Genomic DNA, 22,771 nt, shown 5'->3' with positions numbered 1-22,771 from the left:
GATTTACCCATTGTCAAAATCGAATGTAGCCTTTCTTTAAAAAGGCAAGGCCGCTAGCGATAGGGGAAAGAAGAGAGGGAATGCGGGTTTCTTTCACTCACTTGAGTTTTGTTTTGGAGAGAGCATTGTGGAGTAGCAAAAGGCATAAGGGGAGTCAGAAGAAAATATCGTATGTAGTGTTGAATCCAATCTGAAGCTCTTTCGAACAAGCGAGGAACGAGTGACCACAAGCTCCGCTTAAGCGGTCGACATCCAGTTAACTTAAAACATGTTCATCGTGTGGTCGAGTGAATTATGGGAACCTACACATATTAATACAGTATACTGGGGTCCCCGGCTAGAACCACATGTGCAAGTTTACCCGCATGTGGCTCGTTCGTGCTTTCCGAGGCGCTGCCTGTGACTTAGCATGGGAAAAGGGGGCGGAACTGCACACTTTCGTGTTCAGAGCATTGTTTTGAGGGAGAGAATGCGTGGTAGACAAACCAATCATTGGAGGCGACTGGAGTACTTTCATCAAATGATGCATGTGGGCTGAGCCGTTCCCAACCCAAGTGGTGCCTCGATTCGGCCTGGCCAGTCGGGAAGAGATTCAAATAGAGACTACTGCTATCCGGGAATCTCTTTCTATGTTAGCTAGCGGGGAAGGGCTTTCCTACGGTAGTCCCACTGCAGCCTCTGAACGGCCATCCCATCTCATCTTAATTTGTCTATACTTGTATGTAGCTAGCCATGTTAGTTCCACATGAGAGCCTTTTATATAAAGGCTAAAAAGGCACTCATCAGTCAGCTCGGCCCCTTTCCTATTTCGCTTTGCAGCCTATTAAGAGAATAGGTCCCGAAAAAGCGGCCCGCCTTTAATCATCTATACCAGGTGCCACGCAAGAACCAATATAAAGGATTTTGACGCCCCTCTCATCGTAAGAAGCAAAACACGCCATCACCTACAGCCCTTTCCTCTGCCGGGGACTTCCACGAAATGAAAACGGGCAGCATCGTCGTGTGCTCCACTTTTGTTTCCCTAGTTTATATCCCGGAGTACCCATTTGGCCGATCTGTCACCCAACCTACTTAAACAATCTAAAGACTTGGCCCCATCCCATTTGGAGAATGACCCCTTATGGCACGGCTTAGTGAGTTATTCTCGCAGTTCTTATAAGATTCGGACCGGGTTGGGTTAGGTCTCTGAAAGCATGGTTCTTGCCTCCCTCCCCCCTTTGAGCTCGTCCATTCGTTGGGTGATACCTTGCTCTTACCTTTGAGTGTTTGCTCGTCGTTTAGGTCCGTGAGTGAGATTTCTGCTCATTGCAATCACCTCCGGGGTTCTTCGCACCTGGATAGTACCAGGACCCTTGTGCCCCGGTCCTTGGTAAGATAAAGCTGCCCGCCTTATGACCCACAACTCAAAATGAGCCTTGCGACAAGACGCGGACATTTCCCATGTTGCGTTTCCCTCCGGTCCGTTCCTCGGTTGGGTTAGGGGAACATCCGAGTGATTGCCTTCACGGATCCAAACGCGCTCACAAGGCGCACAATAAGAATAAGACCAATAGAGACTTCATAAGGGACATTTTGAGTTGCGGATCCTAATGCTCCTAGTGAGGCATATTTCAAATATAGAGGAGCGGAAGTTCCCAATAAATAAGTACTTTTTCATATCCTTCTATTCTGTCACCCCCCCCCCACCGCGCTTATGGATCTATACCCCAACCCTACTTTCTATTCCTCGATAAGCGGATTGTGAGAGCATGGGGGCGATATCTACTTTTGACTGATAGAAAGCATCGCTCTTTTGTCCCTCCTGACCGAACTCGCCAAAACAATCACAATAGAAAAAGTTGTTCTTGCCGGGAGAGTAGCATCGGAGACATTTTTGTTTGAGGAGGAGACTTCATCGTCCGGATCCTCATAAATGATGTTAGGATTGGCCATCTCATCCTCAGAATCTGAAAAGAAATCAGAGATAGAACGGAATCACTTTGTTTCAGTGACATATCTAATCAGACTGAATAGGATTTGAAGAGCTGTCACGATCATTCAAAAAAAATTCAGTGAACTATTGAAGCTCTCAGTGTGATTGATCAGATAAGTACCAAGGGCTTTCGGTAGACTTCTTTCCTTTCCGAATTAGCTTGCGACAAGTCCTAGCATTAGTATGAGTTCGTTGACCGCGTAAGGGCGATCCATCTTGATGACGAATTCCACGATAACAAGAAATCGAAATTAATCGTTCGATGTCTACTCGTTCTCCCCTCTTCATTTCCCAATGAACAACATGATCTTGACCTATCATTTGTTCAATTTGGTCAATTTGATACTTAGTTAATTCTTTTGTCTTTATGTTTCCACTGATACCTAATCGATAACGAACCTAAATGGCTTTTTAGGTCCAATTCCATCAATTTTGGTTGAGCCAATTCTTACTTGTTCATCGCCAACTAACCTAGCTCCTGAAATATATAACATTCTTGATTGATTGAGATAAAATGATTTCCTCGATACAGCTTAACTCCGTAAGTAACAAGGGACTAAAACTACCAGCAAGCACCAAGGCAGCAACCTAAGGATCGAGTCTTTTCTTATTCTTTGAGAACACAAAACACCAATAATTATTTCTTTTTTTCTCTCGTTATATTAAAGGAACTCGGCCTTATATGAGGATCGTGATGCAGATTAAGCAAAAGAAAATGTAACGTTGCTAACTAGTGTCCAGTTTCTTGTTGTTAGCTTTTTTCATGATACAGAAACGAATTCCATTTTAACATGTCCTTTCTCTAACTCGAAATTCTTTGTTTAATATTCGCCCTTTATTCCTAAACCTGATAGTAAATTTTCGGTCTTAATTCAAATTTTTAAAATACGGGTATCAACACTTGTAGACTATGGTACCAGTTGGACTCTCCCGCATTATACATGTAGGTTCAATTCTCACTGTTTGCTTCGCTAATCACTCTGTGTAATAGGAAAAAATGAGATCTCTCAATAAGATGTTATCAATCTCTTCCGTGTAGACTTTTTCTTATTCTTAACCATTTATTTCAAAGCTTTAAAACTCTATGTGAATATTCTATTAGTTGCGAAAAAATTATACAAAGACGGGGTTAAACCATACCCCACGAATTCTATGAGAAGAAGGAGACGAGGCTCTATTTTACAGGCCTCATTCTAACTCTATGTAGGTAGGGGTGTGCATAGGTCGGATTGGTTCCGATTTTTCAATTACAAAATCAAACCAACTGTGTCGGGTTATTAAATCTAAAGGTCAAACCAATCCAACAAAAGTCAAAAATTTTAATCTCGATTTTTCTCGAATTTTTGGTTTTTTCAAAAAAAAAAATCGGGTTTTTTCCCTGGCAAAATCTTCATAGTACAAAATATGTGACTTGTGCTCCCAATATTTCTTCAATCCTAGTAATATACAACTATATACGGTATTTTTCAAGAAAACAATATAAAATATGAGATGTGTCATGGCGTTATCCTAAAATATTCAACAATAAATATAATAAAATCACTTAAAATAAATATTGCTAATTAATAAGCCATATTAAGAAAATATAATCTAAAAGTACTAAGTCATGCTACAATAAGTACTTCTAATAAGTACTATAAATTACTTGATTAAACATTAAGAAAAAATAAAAATAGGTTACTCATTTTTATCTAAATCATTACAAAACTAAAAAAAATAGATATCCAACACATTGTCATTCCTAGTATTGAATTGAATGTTTTTGCTAGTATTAGTATTGATTTGATTTTTGGTTGGACTTTTGTTAGCATTATTTGAGTTACTTTATGGGATAAAAAACTTATTGGAGCATTCAAAAGTTCTAAGTCCAACTTTGAAATAACACCTATAATAGAGGATCTTTGGCAAATACTCATCCACCACAAATTATTTACCCGCCTCTGCCCATCAAGTTTTCATGTATCCATTTTTTTTAATGCCCAGCCAAAGCCAACCAAATGATGTCAAACTAAGCTACTAATTCAATTCAAGCCAAGCCAAACCAAATCAAGTCAAGTCAAGCCAAACCAATTCAAGTCAAACCAAGCTAAGTTAAGCCAAATGGGTAAGAAAAGTGGGATGGGTAGGTAGGTTGGGTGATTAGTTTTAATTGGGTAAGTATATATTGCAATTAGTTTTCAAATGGGTAGAGAAACTAATTATTTAAGCTCAATGGCTATTTTGCATAAATTTCTCCAAATAATAAAAATATGAGAAAGTTTAAGAAATATTTATAAATTATATTACAATAAGTATCTTTTAGTATTAAATATATTTAAAATTTTTATACATGTAATGTCATATTGGTTTGGTTTAATTTGTCTTTTTTTAGTTAAAACCAAACAAAACCAATCATGGTAGTTTTTTTTTCCAATACCAAACCAACTCAAACCGAATAATAGTCGGATTTTTTTTTTGACTCAGATTATAGGTTTGGTGCGGTTTCTGAATTTCCTTTCTACACCCCTACATGTCTACATGGTACAAACATGCTCCTTGCGACAAATTAATTTCTCAAGTAAATTTTGCCTAATGAAATAAATCTTTTAGACACAATAAATAAAATAAAAAATAATTAAAAAATAAATCCCAATAAATGCAAACAAAAGTTTTGATTGGTATAGTTCGGGGTGTAAAAACCGAACCGAAAAACCGTACCAAATCGAAAAATCAAACCAAAATGATTAAAAAACCCGAATAGGTTGGTATTGAGTAAAAAAATCTGAACCAAACCGACATATAAATATATAACTTTTATATATACTTTTAAGATTTTATATAGAATTTTTTTTAAAAATGTCTAGAAATTGTAACGACCCGACCGGTCGTTTCGAGAGTTGTAGACCCGTTACCCCATTTTCTGCTTCTTTTGTGTTCTATAGCTGTATTATGACTTATCGGGTTAATTGGTTTGGGTCCGGTGAGGTTTTTAAATGAATTTACACACTTAGTCTCTTATTTGAGAGCTTAAGTTGGACAAGTTGACCGGATGTTGACTTATATTTAAACAACCTCGAATTTAAATTTTGATGGTTCCGTTAGCTCCTTTAGGTGATTTTGGACTTAGGAGCCCGTCCGGAACCACAGTATAAGAAACAGAGTAAGAGACTCCAAGAAAGCAAACTAAATCATAGATACGAAAGTTTCCCTACAAAGGGGCTAGCTTCAACAACCCATAAGGGACGGCTTGCAAAGCTACACAAATAGTTAATTTGCTTATAGTCGCAAAAGTTTCCCTACAAAGGGGTTGGCTTCAACAACCCATAAGGGACGGCTTGCCAAGCTACACAACTCAGAAAACTTTTGTACTATAACCAACTTTAGCTGTTTGTAACTCAGAAAACTTTCATACTACGATAAGCTAACTTTCTTGTAGTATTCTTACTCCATTTTCATACATGGACCGGCCTTTCCATCCATCCGAAAGAAAGAAAAAGAGGGAAATTTAGAAAGAACTCATATGTAATATAGCACAAAGATTTACAAAGGTTACAAAATGATCTTACAACTACTACATGGCCTCCTTTACATAGGACTAGGAGGTTATTACAAGACAAACCTTTATTATAAAATAAACCTATCTTACATGGAAAATTTCAAGTGGATCCCTTTTGGCATGTGAAGGACCTTAGGCAAAGCAACTAAAAAGCTTCTGAAAACAAGTGAAAGAGGTGAAATATACATGGTGTATCATGTAGAAGTACGCGGGAGCATGTGATGGCATGTGTAAGTAGGGTGTTGCATGTCACTAAGCATGTGGAAGCATGTGAAAGCGTGTGGAAGTGGGGCCCGGATAGTATGGAAAGATGTGGAAATTTGTCTTGGCATGGGTAGATGAATTTTTAGGAGATTTTGGTAGGTAATGTAGGATTATGGTGGGATTAGCAGGGACTTAGATAATTATCTTCCATTGATTTTCTGGGTTTGTCTTCTAGGCATCTTTTCAAAGATCTTGTGTAGTAACGCCTGGAACTTGATGGTCCTTCTTCGCTATGTTCCTTCTCCTTTGGATTGAGAGATGTAATCCGCAACCTTAATCTGGAAATATCGTGTCTTTTCTCGGATGACCTCGTATAGGGTTTGATATTCCGTTGCCGCTTCCCGGACCCTTTCCCAGTGCAGATGAGTGCTGGTATAATTCCAGCTTGCCCAATCTTTTGGCCATATCTCTCTCGGGATGCACCTGTTTTGCTGGAAAAGGATTCTTTGTGCCTCGTTATATTCTTCTTCCATGGATAAAATGGACACGGGAAATTTTCACCAGAACGATGCTTCTACTTGCGCATGAACTTTTCCGTTAATAATCTTCACTAGCCTATGGAACATAAATACCTTTGTTGTGTAGGAACCGTTGAAACATTTTATCCAATATCTTCTAGGCTTGAACCATAGTAAAAATACTTTAAGAGATGGTTCAATGTTATCAAAATCCTTGAAGACGTTGCATTTGAATTTCATGAAAATATAATACTGATGGCATAGGTACCAGAAAAACCATAATAGTTCTTGGGGAAAATCCTTGGCTTGTGCTATGAATATATGGCAGAATGGATATTCTGGGTTGACTCCATAAGGCTTGAGAATGGATCCTCCATATTGTCGGAAAACATGGAGCTCATAATAAGTTCTTATTTCCATTAAAATTGATGGATCAAAGGGATCCATGAGGTTGAACATCCCCGGTGGATGATCCGTTGGTTTAAATGAGCTTGTTCCTGGTACATTTGAAAACATGAAGATGTGACTGATTAACTTTTGCTTTGACATCATCTTAGCTGGGGAAAATCTCTTTGAGAATTCTTCCGATCGAGACAGAAAATCTGCGAGAATATTATCCTTTCCTTTCAGGTGCTTGATTTGAAACTTATATGGAGAGAACCATTGAGCCCATATGAGAATCTGAGGATTGGGAATAATTTTTGCATTTATCTGGATCATCTTTGGGAAGGCATTCATATCCATTTCTATCAGAAATTCTATATGAATCAGGAAAAATTTAATTTCTTGATTTTTTTCTTTACTGCAAGAATTTCCTTGAAAGTGGAATGATAATGTTACTCGGCATCTTTGAACTTTCCGCTGGCATATCCGCATATTTTCCTCCGGCCATCTTTTTCTTCAAATAGAACTGCAGTCCAATATTAATTGCTTGTATCAGTTTGTAGTATCTTCTTTCCATCTGAAGGGACGTAGAGGGACTTGACATTCTTAGATATCTCCTTTATTTCCCTGACTACTTCATCTTGTTTCTTTCCCCATGATGGAGCATTTTTCTTGAGCATCTTTGTGAGCGGAGAAATGTATGTAGAGATATTTGGGATGAATCTCTTACATAATTTACGACACCCAAGAACTGTTGTATCTACTTTGTTGTGAGGCTGGTATCTGGAAACTTGAGTAGTTCCTCACATATATGAGGTCCTGGACTGTATGCACCTTGGACAAAATACATTCCGAGAAAATCAATCTCTTTTTGAGCAAGAACCATCTTTTTTGCTGAAATCATAATTCCGTACTGTGTTACCAATGGCGAAAATTGACGGAGCATGTTTACATGTTCCTCCAATGTATCACTAAATAACAGGATGTCATCAATATAAACTAAAGAGGTATGGAGGATGGGCTGGAATATCTTTTTCATGGCTTTTTGGAACAAGGAGGGTGCAGTTTTTAATCCGAAGGGCATAACTTTCCATTTGAAATGATGATTGAGGATGCAAAATCCCGTTTTGGGTCTTTCTTCAAGGTGGATTCCCAATTGCCAAAATCTAGATTTAAGATCAAACTTGGAAAAATATTTGGTCTTGGCTAAGTGGGAGAAAAGAGTGAGTTTATTTGGGATAGGGAATTTATCATCTTGGAGGAAATGGCTAAGTGTCTGGTAGTTAATGACTAACTTGAGTTTTGCTCTTGTTTGCTCAGCTCTTTTGTTGATATCAAATGCTTTGCATGCCCATTGTGAATCTGATGGCTCTATTAGATCAAATTCCAAGAGTTTGTCACATTCCTTCTTTGCAAGCTGAAGATGATCTGGATTCATGCCTGAATGACTGGCTTTTGTTGGATTGATGCTTTCATTCTTCTTAAATGGGAGCTTGATAAAAAAATCTTCGTTCATCCATAACGAACTTTTCCCTTTCTTCATAAAATCCTTGTAGGATTCAGCACATGAATACTCAGTGAGATTTTGTTCAATCTCCTTGATTTGTTCGTCGTTGGTCATTTGGAATACCCTTAGAATTTCAGAATATGGTTTGAACTGATTCTTAAAGGTTATCTCGTTAGCCCTGATCTGGAGATGATCTTTTAGTTGTCTGAAAATGTCGAATCCAACAATAAGATCTTTCCCTGGTACATCAGACCCTATCAGCTTGGTTCTGTACTTCAATCCTGGAAAGAACTCAATTGTTACTGGGTGCTTTATGATGACAGTTGTAGTCAAGATTCCATTTGATGCAGTGCTGAAATCCTTAAAGTGCGGCACCCATTGATCTTTAGGGAGAACAGCAGGATTCATGAGTTAACAAGAAGCTCCAGTGTCAATGAAAGCAATGACTCTGGTTGGTTTATCCCATTTGGATGAATAAATCTTGAGTTCCACTTGAGGGATGACTTTGATAACATTGATCTCTTCCTGGGCTTTAGCGGCTGGTTCAGATATTTGATAGTGGTCATCACCATGATCTTTGTATATATCAAGAGAGAATAATGTTTCTTCAGTGGGTTCATCATCCATAGAGAATATGGACTCGACGTCTTCTTCTTTTTCGAGATGTATGTCAGTGTAATCTTCAATTTCTTGCAAGAGCTTGACAGATTTCCTCGATTGGGGACAATTTCTTGCGAAATGTCCAATCTTGTGGAAAATAAAGCATCTATTCTTTTGGTGAAAATTTCCTGGCCTCCTTCGTCTGAAATATTTTGTGCGCCTCCTGAGCTTGACTTCCCATCTGGAATTCTTCGCCATCTGAACCTCCTGAATCCTCTCCATCACCTAGATGTGTGGCAGGAACATCCTGATCCAGTGATTAGATCATATTTGCAACATGCTTTGTCAAGCGCTGGATTGTGTTGGATAATTTATTTTAGGGAAGAGCGCTTGGTACAAACATCATCCAATGTGACGAAAATAGCCTGCCTGATGTAACTAACTTGTGGGAATGTTATGGACTGAAACTTTTCTTTAATAATGGTCATGGTTCGGCTTGCCAACAACAAAGGCTTGCTTTAGATTGATGTCTCCATCGATCTCGAAGTATATCTTTGCCATTTTTAAAAAAATGCTTGTTAATGTCATTTCTGTCGAATGACACACACTTCATCTCGAAGAGTTGTCTTCACATCTTTTCTTGTCTTTGGCCGGTATCTCCACGAAAAAGTTCATGTAGGATTCTGATGTTGAAGGCAAAGTCTTGGGAAGTAAGAAAGTATTTTTGTCTTGAATTCCAAGTGAGTTCCACCAATCTTTGAGGATTCCTGAGAACCGTGAAGTGAGTTCTAACAGGATGATATACTTTTCTCGTTCCACCAAATTTTTTGTCACCATCCAAGTATAGAAGTCTTGGATTCTTCGAGGCCATTTTGAAACCTTGATGTCATCTATGGTGAAAGTGTGGAAACCAATTCCAACTGGTTTTGACACCATGGGGTCATATATTCTTTCTTGGATGGGTTCATCTGTCATGCCTTCTTTTTCCTCATCTACTTCGGATATTTCTGTGTCTCTTGGTTGGTTTACAAATATTGGGGGATTATCATCCTTGGAAGAGTCTATTGTTGATTCATTGGTTGATTGAGAACAATCTTCCATTGTTTCATCGTCTGATGAATTTAGAGATTCCGACCATGGGGTATATTCTTCTAATATGTTTTTGGGCTGGGAGACATAGAGGTCTGGAGCCTTCTGGTCAGAAATCATCATATTTTCGGGGTTGGACCCTTTTGAACTTTCACCATGATCTCGCCTTTTCTTGGTTTGTTTTAGTGACGCAAGAGCATCTTTCCTTTCCAAATATCAAAATCATTTTCTTCTTTTAAGGGTTAGGTGAAAGAAATAGGATTTTGTGAGGTAGTTGGAAAAGTAGAAAAGGTGTAGTCCAATTTTGGTAGGGAATAACCTTGTGGCGACATTTGGAAGAAGGTAGGTTTTGAGGGGAAAATTGGGGTCTTTTGTGACTCAAAGTGGTCATTTTTCTCAGAAGTTGAATTTGTTCTCTGATTGAAATCGTCTCCTTTTGTTGTTGTTGGAAGAATTGGAAAAGTGAGGTTCCTGGCGGACAAATCTCATATTGTAAATTTGTCAACCTTAGTTCCAATGCTTTGATTAGTCCTGCATGGTGACACGATGTCTGCTCCACCTTTTTCTCAATTGTTTCCACTTTTTTCATCATTTTGTTTTGTGTATGGGCCATGTTCTTTATGGTGTTGCCGATGTTGTTCAGCACTTTGTTTTGGCAGATGGAATTTTCTGATTGCCAGTTCATTGTTGCTTCAATGTCACTTGTTGGTTGTTTTTCTCTAGTAGGTAGCACTATGTTTTTCTTGGGAATTTTCGGAGCATGGCTTATTCCCTCTTTTTCAAAAAGTTGAAGTGAAGGAAAATATTGGGTATGACTGGAGCTTGAAGGACTTGGCATGAATATTTGTGGTTGTGTGGGATTTGTGGTTTTTTGAGTTGGTGAAGTTTTAGGTTCAGGTGGCTTTTTGAATTTTGGGGTATGAGTTGATGATGGTTTGGGTTTGGGTGTGGTTTCACCATCTTCCCAGCTTGGTTTTCTGGTAATTTTGGCCATTCCTGGGGTTTGTAACTAACAAAAAATTCATATTTACCCGGACGGCTTAATGAGCCAATTGAAGGGTCTTTATTTTCATATTTGGCTCGAAATTGCTTTTCAGTGGTTTTCCCTTCTTGGATTTTGGTTTGGTCTTGTTGAGGCCAAATCTTTCCCAATGACGCAGATGGTGTTCATCATATTCTCCAATCGGGTCTTCCAAACAGTCTTGGCAGTCGCAACCAAGATCCCAAGGGCAGTGTCCCGTAAAGGGGCATTTGAACCACCAAACTCTTTTTCCTTCTTTGTCAAAATATTGACACCAGTCATGTTCTTTCATGATGCTTTGTATATTCCAGAAGAACTCTCCATCTGGTTCAGGGTATGTATCTGTTGTATCTTTGGGTTGAATCATTTGGCAACAGAAGATGGTTTTATTGGATTTTTTGAGATGGGAATGGCCAAAGCTTATGCAAACGGTTTTGTCATTTCTTTTGGTAAAGTTGGTTCACCAGATTGCAGAGATTCTTCGGGTTCCCTTAACTTTTCATAATTTATGATCTCGGAATCAGGAAGAATTTTGACAAGCTCATATCTGGAAATTTTACTGGGAATTTAGGTGCACATGGTGTTTCCTTTGGCAGCATCAATATTCAAGAGTAAAGAATTTTCTCCCCCGGGAAGGCAGAGATCCATGACATGATTTTGGACTCGCCACGCCATTTTGTGATGAAGAGTGGCTTGGATAGAATCATTGGCTTGTGGGGCTCCTTGGATTTGGACTTGGATTTTTAGTGCTTCGGCTAAGTATGGGTCGTAAAGGGATATATAGAAGTTTGGAAAGATAGTTATGAAAACAGTCCCAGCATTCAAGGTAACTTCTGCAGTACCCAAATTTGCATGTTGGTACTCTAAGTATCTTGTATCTACAAGAGAAAGTCGAGTTGCTACAGGTTCACCTTTTCTTCCGTGATATGTTAAAGCGATTCGGATAGCACCAAAATGGATATGGGTAAAACCATGATCTCTCAATTGTCTAGGAAAATCATCTAGGATTTGAAGGGTGATAAATTGTTCCTCTCGAGTGGCAAGAATAGGATGCTGGTCAATTTTTGAGGCAGCAACATATTCTTTGACTCCTTTTGGTCTGTGTTGGACTAAGGAACGAATTTGGGTCTAGGGTGCAAATGATTTTTTTGCAAAAGCTGAGTAAGGGTTTCTGAAGCGTAGTTCAGTGGAGGATACTTTCTGTTCGTCGGGTAGGATATCTACTTCATAGAGGTAATCATATTTTTTGGACAAGGTTTTATATAAAGTAGGGGGAAATATTCATTTTTGCAAGGGAAAAGGATGATGGAAATGACTCAGAAATATTTGGGAAATTGTTCCTCCCTCCGAAAGTTGGAATTTTAGAAAGTTTGACCGGGGAGTTGACTTTTTGATATAGGGGTCGTAGTCTAGTTCTGAAAAATTTTCATAGCTTCGTTATGTCATTTATGACTTGTATGCCAAGTTTGAAGTCAATTGGACTTGAATTGATAGGTTTCGGCATCGAATGTAGAAGTTGGAAGTTCTTAGTTTCATTAAGCTTGATTTCGTGTGTAATTTGTGTTTTTGATGTTGCTGTCGACGACCCCTTTATCTCGCGAAATTGGGTTTACGACATTTGGGAAGACAACTCTATTCCCGTTTGGGATTTGGGTTTTGGATTTGAAGAGTCGCCACCTAATGATTAAGTGCATTAGGACACTAAGGGTTTTTGAGTTGGAAAACCAGAGTTCGGGTAAGGGCTAGAAACTATCTCGAGGGGAAGGTGTTAGGCACCCCTCAAGATCCACTAGTGTGGCTCCCGGCCATGCTATATTGTGACTTTAAATGCAAACAACAAGTAGGCAAACAAGCATTAGAAATACAAAGGTCTTCACATAATAATTGCAAGAAATTAGAAACTTTAAAGAAACTGAAATTTGGTAGGAGAAACCATTTTTTTTAATTCTGAATAAACGAGTAAAGGAGGGAAATTCCATACAGTTGAAACAATTTTTAAAAGCTGAAATTTGCGAAAGAAAAATAGTTGAAATAAAAGTGGACAAATAAGGGAATGGGTCCTAGGTTTATACATAATATGGATCACCCCACACAACACCCGGTAACCGTTTATACACGTGGTGTTATCGCGTGGTCATCATATCCATATCTACCCTTTCCCACCCCGTTGAGATATTAAACGCAGAACGGTCTCGTTTTACCTGTTGCATGCTATTACCCGCCCCATCCTATCAGTCCCGGAGGTACTTAGGACTACTAATCCTAAGGGGTAGGATATTAGGCTGATTGGTTTCAAAGGACAAAAATCTAAGGCGACATACAAAAACACATACTGCATGTTAGGAGGGAAAGCATGTAAACACGTAAAAGCCCATGTACACCTCCTCAAACAAAACACATAAGTAGCATGCCTTAAACATGGTTAAGGTCTCAAAAGATAGGGACTTTTTCAGGGGTTAAAACTTAATTTTAGAAATGAAGTAGTAACAATAATAGCACGATTCTGCACAGAGATACGTAACCCAGGGATTTGCAGACATAAAAATCAGAACTAAGTAAAAGTAAAGGCGTGTCATTTTAAAAAAAATCGTTTTCAGCAGAGTTTTTGTTTTAAGAAAAGAAAAGCTGAGTGAACTTCAGAAGAACACAACAAGAAGGGGGAACTGCAGAGTTAAAACTTAAAGAAGCTGGTTTCCTAACGGGCCTAAGGTTTGCCTAGGCGTCGTTATACATTACCTGATTATTTATAAAGGAATAAACATACATTTTCTTTATTCTGATTTATAAAGGTACGCGTGGTAAGGTGTTTGCAAAAAAATGTTTCAAATCACTTAGCCATATTTTAACACGGTTATTGGACTAACATGAATTAACCACTGCAACTCGAACAAGTGAGAAGTCCTATGGGCAGGATATCTAATGCACATAAGAGTTCCTAAGAACATGATTTCTAATATGCCAATGCAGTAATGACAAGTTATTTGGCTTGTTGTTAATCATTGCTGGTTATTAACTGAGCGTGGTTACAAGATGAGCGTAATGACAGACTGAAAATAAAGAACCTAAAGCAGGATTTCTAATGAATGAGATGCATGACCTATACAGGTTGTCTATTACGCAAATAAAATCCTATAAGCATGTTTTCCACCCATGATTTATACTAAGCATGCATAACCCTCCCCCATATTCACTATTCACCCCCAATTGTTTGTTTACAAATTATTACAACAAACCAGTAGCATCTGAATTACAATACCAAAGAACAGAAAAATAAAAAGCTATGCTATAGGGAGCCTTCAATCAGGCCCAATCTTCCAACCTCAACCCCTTCGACTTCACAGCCTTTTCCATGGTCTAGGTGCGGCAAAGCTCCCTAGGGCCCCATTGGGTCCCTGGCCAATACCAGCACCTAGACATTTTAGAAGAATGCAGGACAGGTGCAGTGTGGAATACCAGCCTTGTGTGTCAAAGTTCAGTGAGTACTCAGAGGTACTCAAAGCAATGCTCACACGAAGGGGGCAGATCCTATTTTCTAAGAATAGTGTGAAGTGCAGGAAGAAGTGTTTAAAAGAAGAGTTTTAAGAAAACAAGGGGTTTGTTTTAGAAAGAAACAATAGCATAAGATTGCATACAATGATCATGGGGAAAGGGAAGCAAATAGATCACACAATGCTAAAAGGGATGCAGGTTTAATGGACAGGACTACACAGAATCAGGGGATTCAGGGGACTGGGAGGCAGTAGAGTTTAGGCATGCTAATGTGTAACAACAGGACATAGACATAACAAATAAAGTTAGGAGTAAAAAAAAGTCAGACTTAACATGTAAATCAGAAGGCATGGTGAAGCATTAGAGCAAAGAATCAATTACACACTGAATAGGAGATGCATAAGTAGAAGAGAATCACAAAAAATAATGAACTGAAACAAAAATAAACACATTGGTGTGCGACTTGAAAAGTTAATCAGGACATACCAGTAAAGAGCAAAAGCAGGATGCAAAGATAAAGGAGTAACACTATATTAGCCTTGGCTTTCAGCCGGCTAATAATAAACAGGAGCAGAGAATAGTAGTGGAGCAAGAGAGCAAGAGAGAATGCAGATTTGAAAGTATTCAGTGGAGTGTAAGTCAGAAGACTGTTGTGTGTTTGTGTAAAAGACTTAGGGTATTTATAGTTGAAAGTAGGGGGTAAAATAAGGTAAAAATCATAGAAATATGTTAATTGAAGAACTCGAAATCAATTAATCAAAGAATCAAGGAAGTACTCCCATTAATTAAGGGGATCAAAATCAAATGAAAATATTCAGCACCATATAAGGCAAGTAGGAAAAATCAGTGTACGAATAAATAAGGAGGAGATCAAGATTCAGTATTGCATATAGTAGCCAATTAAGACCAAATTCAGGAAAATTCTAATTAAGAAAAGGCTTAAAAGAACAGAGTACTATAACAAATAAGGTAACAAAACCAATTAATTCAAACGGGCGGGTAGAATGCTAGGGTTTTAAAAGAAAGTTTTTGAATTACCAATCAATCAAGGAAAATCAGAATCAATCTTGTGAAGTCATGATTCTGCATTTTTAACATATAAATAGAGGTGAATGAACAAAAGTAGCGAGCCAAAATTAGCTATATAGACAGAAGGGGAACAAGAGATGAACAAACACAATCACTCAGAGCTAGTAAAAACAAGTTAAGATTCAGCAGGACATATTCGAAGCATGGTGACCATGAAACATTAACAAGAGTCAAGGGACATCAGGCTAACACACACAATCAAACGAAGGAGCATGCTAAACACATAAAATCGAAGTAAAGAGAATCGTGCTAACACGCATAATCAGACGAAGGAACATGCTAACACATAGAGACAAGGCCAAGAAAATTAGTCTAACACACATAACCAAGGCAAAGAGACATGCCAACGCCCATAATTAAACAAGTAAACATTTTAGAAATTAGGGTTTTTTAGCAGAGTCAAATTTAAAACAGTGAGAGCATAGAAACAGGTCAGAATAAACAAAGAAAAGATTTAATCATAAAGAAAATAAGTTAAAGCATGCATAAAAGAAATCTAAGAACCCTAATTTTCAAAGAAAGTAAAAGGTGGTTTAAAGTAAAAGATCTTTCAGAATAAACTCAAAAATAAGCAGAACATAGAGGAAAACATGAGAATATCATGAGAATAGCACTATTTTGAGAGATTCAGGAGAGAGTTAGGGTTTCAAAAGGGAAAACCCTAATAAAAGTTGAGAGAACCTGTCGAAACTTCATAGATTGTGACGTATAGGGTGTGATTTCGCCTGAAATCACACCGGAGAACCCACAAGTAGCAGAACCAGGAACCCTAGGTCTCAACCACCATGGTCCATAAACCTCGAAGGTCCTAGAGGTGTTGAACAGGACGGTGAGAGGCCCATCGGAGCCTTGGTGAAAGGGAGGTGGCCGGAGATGGCCGGAAACAAACCAGGCGGAACTTTTTAGGGACTGATTCACATGGTGGGGGTTTTGGGATCTCAATAGAGAGAACCAGCGATCTAGGGTCTCATGGCGGTTGATGGTCGAATGAGGTGAGATTGGAGGTGGCCGGAGAGGCGGTGGAGTTCATCGGAGAAGAGAGAACCAGAAGGTTCTAGAGAGAAGGGAGAGGGAGAGACGATATAGAGAGAGAGACGGTCTCAAAGAAATGAGGGGTTTGGGGGGGTAATTGATTTTAATTATGGGAATTAAATCTGGGTCGTTGATCTCATTTGATCAACGGCTAAGATAAAGAAAAGATTGGACTGAATTATTTTGGGGATTGGGTGGGGTTGGTTTAAATAGGGTATTGGGCCATTTAAAAATTTGATAGGGGTGTGGCCAATTTGGCTATAATTGAAATACTAAGGGCTGTTTGTTAAATAGCCAATTATCCCTTTTTATTATTTTATAAAAATAGTAAAAAATGATTTAAAAATAAATTAAAGGTACTGAACTAATTATTAACATATAAATATTAATGTAAAAATACTAAAAGTGATTTTATAATTATAAAATGCTGTTAATTGTAAAATAGGCTATAATTGTAATTATACGCAATTTAGTTTTAAAAATACCAAGCAAATGTATAAAAATATGCAAAAATTACCCCAATTATATCTTAGTGTAAATATGAGAATGAAATAAATTATTCACCAAAAAATTCTAGTTTGGGAATAATTATTGAATTTTGTAGTATTAAAATAGACAATAAATTGATTTAAAAATCTTTAAAAATAAAAGAAAAATACTAAACTTTAGGGCATGCTTATATATGTGTGTACATGCTATTTTGAGGATATTTTGAGTATAAAAATATGTAGGGAAAATTGGGTATAAACAGTTGTTTGAGGCAATTTGAGGATTCAACTAAGTTCGTATGATATTTTGGGACTTGATGGTATGTTTGGTTGAGGTCCCGCGGGCCTCGGGTGAGTTTCGGGTGGTTAACGGATCATTTTTGGACTTCGTTGATGGTTGATATCTGCTGGGGTGATTTTTTTGGTTTTCTTCATCTGTCTAAAATCGAGGTGGTCAAAAATTGAGTTGGTCAAAAGTCGAGGTCAGGATCGAGGCCATGATCGAGGGCAGGATCGAGGCCATGATCGAGGGGCAAAATCGAGAGTAGCGACCGAGGGCAGCCTGGACAGAAACTTTAAGTTATAAAATAAGGGGACTTCATCCCATTTTTCATTTTTGACGAATTGGAGCTTGGGGAGAGGCGATTCTTGAGAGAGTTTTCAAGGAAAAACATTGGGGTAAGTGATTCTTACTTGGTTTTGGCTAAATCCCATGATTATGTCTTCAATTTCATCATCTAATTTGTGATTTTGGGTGAAAAATTAGGGAGAAAGAGGAAGTGTTCTTGAGATGGATTTTTGAGGTTTTGAATGGAATCTTGTTATCGGATTTGTGTAAATTTGGTATGGTTAGAATTGTGAGTGAACGGGCTTTTGGGTTGTGCGACTTTTGTTAGATTTCGAGACGTGCGCCCGGGGGTCCGGTTCGGGCTGGTTTCGGATTTTTGGCTCTAATTCAATAGTTTTCGTGTGGAATTGATCCCTTTAGCCTTTATTGATTGTCTTATACTACTTGTGGCTAGATTCTGGACGTTTGGAGACCGATTGGAGAGGCAAAGGCATTTCGGAGTAGAGATTTGCTCGGTTTGAGGTAAGTAACGCTTTCGAACTTGGTTCTGAGGGTTCGAAACCTAGGATTTTGTGATATGTGGTTGGCATTGAGGTGACGCGCATGCCAAGTGACGGGAATGCGGGCGTGCACTGTAAGAATTGTGACCTGGTGGATTCCATGGCACTGTATCGTGACTCTATCTTGTTGATATCCGTTTTTCATCATGTGATAAAGTAATTGAGCTGTCAATCATGCTAGATATCATGTTTAGGCTTTATGTTGGTACTGTTGGCGCCCCTAGTGGTCATTTCTTGATATCACCTTACTGATTTTCCTTGATATTTTGTACTCAGTCATGTTCATGCATTTTTTATATCATATCTCAGTCTCAGTTGTTATTTATTGATACATCATATCATTGTTTCAGGTTAGTTTTCATGACATTGTGAGCCCGTGAGTGAGATTGGAGAGATTGATGACTGAGTGAAGCCGAGAGCCAAATTATGAGTGACAGTTATGGGATCGGGTTGCACGCCACAGCGATTACATTGATTTGTGATAGCGCTTGGGCTGTAGGAGCCCCTCTGAAGTCCGTATACACCCCTAGTAAGCGCGGTTGATATTATTGAGGGATGGATCTTCCCTAGACATGGATCTTATCCGAAGTACTTAAATTCTGGAGATGGATCTTCTCCATGGGGCTGGATTGGCCTTCCTCGATACTGGTGACTGATGGTCAGTGATGTATATATTCCGGGATGGATCTTCCCTGGGTCGTATGGTCCATATATAGTACCGAGTGGTTGTGAGCTTGATACCTGGAGATGGATCTTCTCCATAGGGCTGGGTTGGTATTTCTCGGTATGAGTGACTGTAACGACCCGGCCGGTCGTTTCATGCTTTACCGCTCTGTTTCCCCTATTTCTGCTTCTTTGCATATTGTTCAGCTGAATTTCATCGCATTGTGTGGGTTAGTTTGGGTTCGGAGTGGTTTTTGTAGAGGAATGAGACACTTAGTCTCTTAAGTTGGCCTTTTAGTTGGAAAAGTCAACCGGAAGTTGACTTGTGGGTAAACGATCTCGAAATTTGCTTTTTATGATTTGGATAGCTTCGGGAGGTGATTTGGGACTAAGGAGCGTGGTCGGAATGGGTTTTGGATGTCCGGAGTAGATTTAGCTTGAATTGGCGAAATTAAAATTTTGGCGTTCTCTGATTGATAGGGGAGATTTTGATATAGGGGTCGGAATGGAATTCCGGAAGTTGGAGTAGGTCCGTTGTGTCATTTTTCTTAAAAGCGGAATTCGGAAGTTTTTGGAGTTCTTAGGCTTGAATCCTTGGTTAATTTGATGTTCTGATGATGTTTTAGGTGTTTCGAAGATTGGTATAAGTTTGGATAGTAGTATATGACTTGTCCATACTTTTGGTTGAAGTCCCAGGGGCCTCTGGGTGATTTCGGATGGTTGACGGGAGGTTTCAAGTTAAGAATTGGTAGCTGAAGCTGCTGAAGTCTATCATAACCGCACCTGCGGCATGGGGACCGCAGGTGCGGGCCCACAGAAGAGCCGCCAGGGTCGCAGATGCGGAATTGAGCATGAGGGGCTAAAACCGCAGATGCGGGTGCTTGAGCGCACCTGCGATAGTGAAGGTGCGGATTACTGAACGCAGGTGCGGTCCATGGACTGTTATGTGGTTTCTGCGCACCTGGCACCGCAGGTGCGGGTCCACAGGTACGAGATTTTGTACCGCAGAAGCAGTTTAGCTAGGGCAGAACATATATATTTGGCCCTTCGTGATTTTCAGCTCTTCTTCACCATTTTTAAATCGATTTTGGAGCTTTTTGGGAGATTTTGGAGAGGGAATCCAAGGGAACTTCATTGAGGTAAGATTTTTGAGCATAAAACTCGTTTCTATGGTGTTATTTCACGGATTAGGCTTGTAATTTATGGAAAATTAGTGGTTGAAATTGAAGAACTAGAGTTTGTAATTGGAGACCTAAAATTAGGAATTTGAGTGGTCATTTGTGGTTGGATTTTGGTAAATTTGGTATGCATGAACTCGTGAGAGGATAAGGATTCCATTGATGTTAATTTTTTCGGATTCCGAGACGTGGGCCCGGGGGTCGGGTTTTGCCAATTTCGGGTTTCTTGATGCAATTTGATTATTTTCGCATGGGCTTCGTTCCCTTAGCATATTCTAATGTTATGATACTGATTTTGGGTATATTCGACGCGAATTGAGGCCGATTCGAGAGACAAGGGCATTGCGGGCTAGAGTTTGGACCGGATTGAGATTAGTAATGATTGGAAATGTTGTCCTGAGGGTATGAAACCCCGAATTTCACATCGTTGTGCTATTTTGAGGTGATGCACACGCTAGGTGACGAGTGTGGGTGCACCGATGGGGATTGTGACCTGGTCCATCCCGTACGACTATTAAGTCGCGTATTTACTTGTAATCTATTTGATGTTTTTTGTAAAGTATTATTGTGTTTGGGGCTAAATGTCGGGTCTGGGCCGTATGCCGATTGTTTGGACCCTAAGGGGGCTTTTACTACTGATTTCCTCTATGTTTTCGGTTTGATATTTATACTCAGTCATGCTATGTTCTTACTATTTTCATAACTCGGTTTTATTCACTCCTCTTGATTTCATAAACGATATTTTTAGCCAAGTACTTGTTTTACTGTTAGCCCGAGGGGCTTGAGTGAGGCCGAGGGCCTGTGTTTTGAGGATGTTATGGGATCGGGTTGCACGCCGCAGCATGTGGTACTGATTTGTGATATATGAGAGGTCGAGGGCCTGGTTTATTATGCCATGAGGTGGCATATGACTGTTATGAGGCCGAGGGCCTGTTTGATTAAGCCAAGAAATTGCTTGTTATAGCGCTTGGGTTGTAAGGAGCCCCTCCCGGAGTCTGTACACCCCCAGTGAGCGCGGGTACCCAGTGTAAGATGTGATATTGCCCGAGGGGCTGTTGTTGTTTCATGTTATTGCCCGAGGGGCTGATACGAGTGATTGTGAGATAGCCCGAGGGGCTGGTTCTGTGGATACTTTGCCCGAGGGGCGGTTATGGTACATGTTTTGCCCGAGGGGCTGTTTTACATTTCTATACTTTTACTCACTGTTTTCATCACTCGTTTGAAACTATTGAAATGTGTTTGAAAAGGTTTTACTGAATTGAGATGTTTTTACGAGTTTTACAACTTTACTGCATTGTTTGGGACTTATACTGTTCTGCTGTAGCATTATGCTGTGGTTTGCGTGTTTTCTTACTGCTCAGTTGCCTTTAGTTTTATTACTTACTGAGTTGGCATACTCACATTACTCCCTGCACCTTGTGTGCAGATCCGGGAGCTTTGGGTCGCGATAGCGAGTCTTGATATTACTTACCAGCGAATCCTCGAAGGTGACTAGGTAGCTGCATGGCGTTCGCAGCCCAGTGCTTCTCCTTCCTATCTCATTTAGTCTTGTATTAGCATTTCTATTAGAATATGTTGTCTTTATCTTATTCCTGGATGTGTTGTAGTTGCTCATGATTGGTGACACCCCAATGTCGGGCTATGTTTTGTTTCCGCACCGTTCTATGCTATCTTAAATTTTGGTTTTTTCGCTTATTAATGACTTTTAATTAACTTATTAAAATTGTTGGATTGGTTTGGGGGTTTGTGTCGGCTGGCCTAGTTTCACGATAGGCGCCATCACGGCTGGGTCCATTTTAGGGTCGTGACAAGTTGGTATCAGGGCCTAGGTTACATAAGTCTAACGAGTCATGAGCAGGTTTAGTAGAGTCTCGTAGATCGGTACGGAGACGTCTGTATTTATCCTCGGGAGGTTGCAGAACCTTTAGGAAAACTTCTTATTCTTGAATTCTTGTCGTCTGTTGATGCTAGTACTAAACATCTATCATTCTATTCTCTCACAGATGGTGAGGACACGTGCTACCGATCAGGATGGACGACCACCGGTACCACTAGCTGGGGCCACTAGAGTACGAGGACGCGGTTGAGGCCGTGGTAGGGGCAGGGGTGTAGCCCGCACAGCAGCTAGGCCAGCACCTGCAGATACACCAGCAGCCCCAGTTCAGGATCAGATCCCAATTGTGGACGCTCCAGCAGCACCAACTCTGGCACCGGCTCTGCGTATTGTCATTCCGGGTCTTCAGGAGACCTTGGCTCAGATCTTGACCGTGTGCACTAGTCTTGCTCAGGCGGTCAGAGTTTCTACTACCGCAGCCACTTCTCAGACTCCCGCTGCCCACACACCCGAGCAGGTTGTTTAGGGATTGCAGACACCGGGGGCACCACCAGCCCAGCCGGTGGCAGTTGCTCAGGGTTATGTAGCTCCGGTTATGCTAGAGGATGAGAAGCACAGATTGGAGAGGTTTGGTAGACTTCAGCCTCCGACTTTCAGTGGTGCAGAGGGCGAGGATGCCCAGGGTTTCTTGGACAGGTGTCAGAGGATTCTTCGCACCATGGGTATTCTGGAGACCAGCAAGGTCGCATTCACTACTTTTCAGTTTACTGGAGCTGCCTTCACTTGGTGGGAGGCTTAGGAGAGGCGTAGGCCTATTGGTGCGGCGCCCCTTACCTGGCAGCAGTTCTTCGCTCTCTTTTTAGAGAAGTATGTGCCATAGTCCCGCAGGGAGGAGCTGCATAGGTAGTTCGAGCAGTTGCGACAGGGAGATATGACTGTGACGCAGCACAAGATGAGGTTCTCAGAGTTAGCTCATCATGCTATTTGGTTGGTCTCTACGGATAGAGAGAGGATCAGGAGGTTTGTTGATGGCCTCATGT

Source organism: Nicotiana attenuata, chromosome 12, assembly GCF_001879085.1.
Source record: "Nicotiana attenuata strain UT chromosome 12, NIATTr2, whole genome shotgun sequence".
In the NCBI taxonomy this organism is placed as follows: domain Eukaryota; kingdom Viridiplantae; phylum Streptophyta; class Magnoliopsida; order Solanales; family Solanaceae; genus Nicotiana; species Nicotiana attenuata.
Note: the sequence above shows the minus strand (reverse complement) of the source record.